Genomic DNA, 6,541 nt, shown 5'->3' on the forward strand with positions numbered 1-6,541 from the left:
TCCTCTTGGTCTTCACTGCTGCCAGCCATGCAGATCCCGGGTGGAGATTTGGGAATACTGTTGCACTCAGTTGCAGAAGGATTCTTCAAGGCTGTTTCCGTGACCAGTCAGGGTTGTTAGCGCTGAGCTGAACCCCCGAACCTGGAGGACCGGTGGACCTAGTGTGGTTTTGCCAACATTTCCTACAGTTGGGACAACCTCTCCAGATGCTCAGCTGAAAACTTCCTAACTGCCCTGGAACGTCAACTTGAATGTAAGAAGCTGCAGAGAGCCGTAGACTCAGCTCAAAACACCATGAGAACATCACTCCCCACTACCCCCCCCCCCCCACCAAGCGGAAACAACCCATAGAGCTGGAGTCAGGGCCTTGTCTTTTGGCTCTTGGTAGGGTCACCAATGCCAAATAGGTCAAAGGGCAGAGGCCAGACTGAGAGTGGTCCACCGGTCCTCCAGGATCGGGGGTTCAGCTCAGGGTCAACGACCCTGACTGATTGTTATGGAAACTGCGATGAAGGATCCTTCTACATCGGAGTGCGACGGTATTCCTAAGTCTCCATCCGGGACTTGCATGACTGACGGTAGTGAAAACCGAGAGAAAGCTACTGACGTGATGAAGGAAGCCCTGATCATTGCCAGAGACGGAGGACCTTCATTGCTGTCCTAAACACCAGCAGTGCAACAGGCAGTAAATACATCACTCCCCACCATCAGTGCTACCCCAAGAAGGCAACGTCCATCATCAAAGATCCCCACCAACCGGGGAACCTTTATCATTAGCAACACTATGACTACTTTGGTCGCCTTGCACTGAAATGGGCTTTTATTTGGTTCTAATTGTATTCTTTCTTGTAAAAACTGTGAATAATTGATGTTTTTCTTGTGCATATTGCTTATGTGAGTCTGCAATGCTGCTGCGGGTAGGATTTCGTTGTACCTGTGCTCACACGTACTTCTGCATTTGACAATAACTTTGACCTTGACGTGACGTCCCAGTTCTTGTACTTAGTGCCCTGACAACGAAGGCAAGCATGCCAACCACTTCCTTTTCTACCCTGGGTTGGAGACTTTCAGGGAACTGTGTACTTGTACTCAGTAAGTCTCGCTGTCCTGCGACATTCCCCGGGGCTTCACCATTTACTGTGCAGGTCATGCCCTGTTTTAACTTCACAAACTGCAGCAATTCACACTTGTTCTCTGGTTGTAGAGCAAAAGATACTCATAGAAACAGGCTCTTCACCTCACTGAATGCATGCCAACCATCAAACGCCCATTTTTACACTGAATCCAACCTTTTTTATTTTTCTCATGTCCACGTCAATTGCCACCAGATTCTACCACCCAGCTCCACATTGAGGGTAACTTCCAGTAGCTAATTGCCCCACCATCCCTCACATCTGTGGTTCAATGGTTCTGTTTAATATCAGAGAGTGTTATCAAGATACAACCTGAAATTCTTACTCTTCACAGACATCCACGAGACAGAAGAAAAACCCCAAAGAACATATGACAGAAAAACATTAGAACCCTAAAGCCCCCCTTCACCCTCCCATGCCCAATCAGCAGCAAAGAATCAACCCTCCCCATCCCCCAGCCCCCCCCCACCCGCCTTAGCAAACTCATTAGTCTCCCCCCACCTCCACCCACTATGCAAGCCCCTGAAAAGACCATGATTGAGAGTCCATCAAAAAACCACTGTGGATCCTAATAGTTCAACGTCCCACTGGCTCTTCCTCTCACTAACGAGGGAGAGAGTGCATCACTCCTTCCACAAACCATCCCTCCATCATCACTCTATCAAACCATCCCTCCATCAGATTGTCCCTCCATAAGACCATCATTCTATCAAATTATCTCTCCGTCAGATCATCACTCTATCAACCCATCACTGTCAAACAATCTCTCCATTAGCCCATCCCTCCATAAGACCATCACTCTTTCGAACCATCCCTGCATCAGATTGTCCCTCCATAAGACCATCATTCTATCAAATTATCTCTCCGTCAGATCATCACTCTATCAACCCATCACTGTCAAACAATCTCGCCATTAGCCCATCCCTCCATAAGACCATCACTCTTTCGAACCATCCCTGCATCAGACTATCACTCTGTAACACGATTGCTCCATCAGACAATCATTCTATAACACCATCATTATCAAACCATCCTTCCATCAATCACAACTCCATCAGACAATCACTGTGTAACACCATCACTCTATCAAAGAATCTCTCCATCAGACTATCACTGTGTAACACCATCACTCTATCAAAGCATCTCTCCATCAGACTATCACTGTGTAACACCATCACTCTATCAAAGCATCTCTCCATCAGACTATCACTGTGTAACACCATCACTCTATCAAAGCATCTCTCCATCAGACTATCACTGTGTAACACCATCACTCTATCAAAGCATCTCTCCATCAGACTATCACTGTGTAACACCATTACTCTATCAAAGCATCTCTCCATCAGACTATCACTGTGTAATACCATCACTCTATCAAAGAATCTCTCCATCAGACTATCACTGTGTAACACCATCACTCTATCAAAGCATCTCTCCATCAGACTATCACTGTGTAACACCATTACTCTATCAAAGCATCTCTCCATCAGACTATCAGTGTGTAATACCATCACTCTATCAAAGAATCTCTCCATCAGACTATCACTGTGTAACACCATCACTCTATCAAAGCATCTCTCCATCAGACTATCACTGTGTAACACCATCACTCTATCAAAGCATCTCTCCATCAGACTATCAGTGTGTAACACCATCACTCTATCAAAGCATCTCTCCATCAGACAATCACTGTGTAACACCATCACTCTATCAAAGCATCTCTCCATCAGACTATCAGTGTGTAACACCATCACTCTATCAAAGCATCTCTCCATCAGACAATCACTGTGTAACACCATCACTCTATCAAAGCATCTCTCCATCAGACTATCACTGTGTAACACCATCACTCTATCAAAGCATCTCTCCATCAGACTATCACTGTGTAACACCATCACTCTATCAAAGCATCTCTCCATCAGACTATCAGTGTGTAACACCATCACTCTATCAAAGCATCTCTCCATCAGACAATCACTGTGTAACACCATCACTCTATCAAAGCATCTCTCCATCAGACTATCACTGTGTAACACCATCACTCTATCAAAGCATCTCTCCATCAGACTATCACTGTGTAACACCATCACTCTATCAAAGCATCTCTCCATCAGACAATCACTGTGTAACACCATCACTCTATCAAAGCATCTCTCCATCAGCCCGTTCCTCCTTCAGCCCATCTTTCCATCAAAGCATCCTCTGTGAGCTCATCTTTCTGTTTTGACAGAGTGTTAGTCTTAGAAAGGGACGAGCTGATGGAGGGGTGGCCTGGTCACCTGGACTCCAGAAATGCTGCTGGGGAACATTTGGTCTAGACTGTAAAGATTGTGTGGAGGGTCAAGGATTATGACAGAGAATGACATGAGAAGATGAGCTAGTGAAGGATTACTGGTTAAAATTCCCGTCATTGAAGAGAAATCGCAATCTGTTTTCAACGAGCCCCCTAACCATCAAACAAGCAGGTGCTGCCACAACTCTGCAGAAAGAGACAATCCTATTGCATGCCGATAGGATTGGTATGGATGGAAAGAAAGGTCAGCATGGATACAATGGGCCGAAGGTCCTGTTTTGGTGCTGTACAATTCTATGACCAGACCAGACAGCAACAAAACTCAGAGTTAGGACACATTTGAAATAGCCAACTACACTCAGTGGCCACTTTATTAGGTATTGCAAATATGTAATCAGCCAATCAGGTGGCCAGAACTCAATGCATTAAAGCATGCAGACATGGTCAAGAGGTTAAGTTGTTGTTCGGGCCAAACATCAGCATCAGAACCGGGGGGAGGGGGGAAGAAGTGTGATCTAAGTGACTGACCGTGTTGGTGCCAGACGGGGTGGTTTGAGTATCTCACAAACTGCTGATCTCCTGGGATGTTCGTGCACAACTGTCTCTTTGCAGCGAACAGACGTTACCTCGGCCTGAAACAACGTTCACTCTTCTCATTGGTGCTGGCTGGCCTGCTGAGATCCTCCAGGTGTGTGTGTGTGTGTGTGTGTGTGTGTGTGTGTGTGTGTGTGTGTGTGTGTGTGTGTGTGCGTGCGTGCGTGCGTGTGTGTGTGCGTGTGTGTGTGTGTGTGTGTGTGTGTGTGTGTGTGTGTGTGTGTGTTGTTAATGAGGGAGGTCAGAGGAGAACGGCCAGACTGGTTCAAACTGACAGGAAGGCGAAAGTAATTCAAATAAGCTCGCGTTACAACAGGGGCGTGCAGAAGAGCATCTCCGAAAGCACAACACGTCGAACCTTGCTTGAAGTGGACGGGCTCCAGCAGCAGAAGCCCATGAACAGACAGTCGGTAGGTACAGGAGGTCCCTAATAAAGTGGCCACTATTGTACCTTCCCATTGTTGTATTGTGAATACCAAAAATTATAAAAAGGAACACTGAATAATAAAGTTAATTGACCCCTTAAATCGTTTATGAACTTTTTAAAAGACCTCGCAGAAGTGTTCAGTTCCGCTTTAAGATGTGGTAAATGTGCCCTCCGACTGTCCACATGCAAAGAGTTATTTGTACGGACATCGTGCCGGGGTACAACATAATAAAATACGTGACTTTACAACTAAACCGCACTGGCTGAACGCCAGGGAAGTTTTAATCTTTTTTTTTTTGTTCGCTCTTCTCTTGTGTTCTGTACCAATCCCACTGGCGGCGGGATTTCGCTCAACCAGCCGTTTGGAAAACTTTTTAACCTCGGAATAATTAATAGAAAACAAAGAAATAACTTACAAGCCAAGGAACTTTCCCGAGAGGAGCTACAAATCTCGGATGCTGTTCCGACCCGCACGTTCCCTTCGGTTAATATTTCTAAAACAAACTCAGTCGCATGTAAGAACCTCCGGGCTCCTCTCCCGAAATACAGGCGGGCTTAAAGTGCAGAGAAAGGAATGCAACTGTGCGTTTAATCGCCAGCTCCGGGGCCGGAGGATCCTCTGAGATTTATTTCCCTCAATGCGGAAGTTCAGGCGCAAAGAATGTCAGCAATGAGAACGATTCGGAGAGGCTGCTCCCGCCGCGGAACCGTGTGCGAAGTGAAGCGAGGTTTGACAGAAGCCAAACTTACCTCCGCGCGTCCGTTTCCCGCTTTGCCCCCAAGTTGGGTTTTTGGAGATGAAGTATTTTGGACGCCGGGAGGATGACAGGTTCGGGAAGAATGTCAGGAATGCAGTGACTCAGCGGAGGGGGAGTAATCCTGCTTCATATTCTCCCCCCCCCCGCGGAGAGACACCCTCTCCGATTCACCCCGGCGAACTTGAAATGAAAGGGAGACTCCAACAGCCCCGCGGGCTCTCTGAGTTCGCTGACCGTTTGATTGGATTATTCAACAAATATGCCCGGAATGACGGTTTGTTTTCTGTCTGCCTGGGAGCCGAGTTCCAGGTTTCGTGAGCGAGAACGAGATGGAAATGACATAACCGAATCTAAAGACACGCACCGAGTTTGCCTTTAAAGGACTCATTCAAGTGGAGTCCTAACCGGCTACTGGAAGGCGAAGGGCTACTTGGGAAAACAAAATTAACTGTATCTGTTGTTAACTCCCTAACCAACCCCCCCCCCACCTTTCGTGCAACAGCACAGTCCAAAGCGGGGGTGCGGGCGCAGAGCCGCCGGCGTTGTGACCTGACCTTCCCAATAAACCGCCCATTAAATAAATCAGCTCTGGCGAGAGAGATACACAGTTAACGGCTCACGTCCATTACCTTCCATCTCACTGACCTGGAATGGAGCTCATCCGGGCTATCGTGGTCTCCCGGGTCAAGGACGGACCTCAGTGAATTGGAAAACTCGCGGGGCTAAAGTGGGAATTGTTGGCGTGCGAGGAAAAGTTCTGGAGGGGAGGCTGGTATCCGCTGACGGATGAGGGCCGACTTGATCGGATCTTGATGGAGTGAATTTCAAGCTGAGTTTATTGTGTGGTGCACAAGTACGGCGAGGTACTGGTGTAATGAAAAACTTGCAGGGGCGTAATGTAATCACGTACAAGTGGCGACAACGCAGAGCATAGATTACACAAGACAGTGAAGAGAACAAAATTGCAAAACGAGATGTTAGTGCAAAAAAAAATCATAAACCGTAAACACAAGAGATTCTGCAGACGCTGGAAATCCAGAGCAACACACACAGGCAAAATGCTGGAGGGACTCAGCAGGTGAGGAAGAATCTCTGGAGTCGGGCGGGGGTCACGGTAGCGTAGTGGTAAGCACGACGTCTTACAGCGCCAGCGACACAGGTTCAATCCCCGCCGCTGCCTGTCAGGAGTTGGTGTGCTCTCCCGGGGGGCCGTGTGGCTTTCCTCCCGGTGCTCCAGTTTCCTCCCACAGCCCAAAGGCAAACAGGTTAATTGGAAGTAGACAGGTTCAGATCGGGGTTGTTGGGCAGGGAAGCCAAGGCTATTCGGTGTTGCATC

At 47.6% G+C, this 6,541-nt stretch overlaps 1 protein-coding gene across 5 annotated transcripts in view; it reads right to left on the bottom strand.

Annotated features, from left to right (window-relative positions):
• Positions 1-6,053, bottom strand: part of LOC140719312 (transcriptional enhancer factor TEF-1-like) — an 81,783-nt gene extending 75,730 nt beyond the window's left edge. For 2 of the 5 annotated variants that reach the window (XM_073033862.1, XM_073033858.1), the window contains exon 1: positions 5,198-5,588. The gene's annotated coding sequence lies outside the window, so the exon portion shown is untranslated. Of the gene's footprint in view, positions 1-4,863; positions 5,590-5,850 lie in introns of those variants that run through there. The other 3 variants (XM_073033861.1, XM_073033860.1, XM_073033859.1) reach the window with 3 other exon arrangements.
• Between the last annotated feature and the right edge of the window lie 488 nt (positions 6,054-6,541).

This window comes from Hemitrygon akajei, chromosome 31 (assembly GCF_048418815.1).
Source record: "Hemitrygon akajei chromosome 31, sHemAka1.3, whole genome shotgun sequence".
Classification (NCBI taxonomy): Eukaryota; Metazoa; Chordata; class Chondrichthyes; order Myliobatiformes; family Dasyatidae; genus Hemitrygon; species Hemitrygon akajei.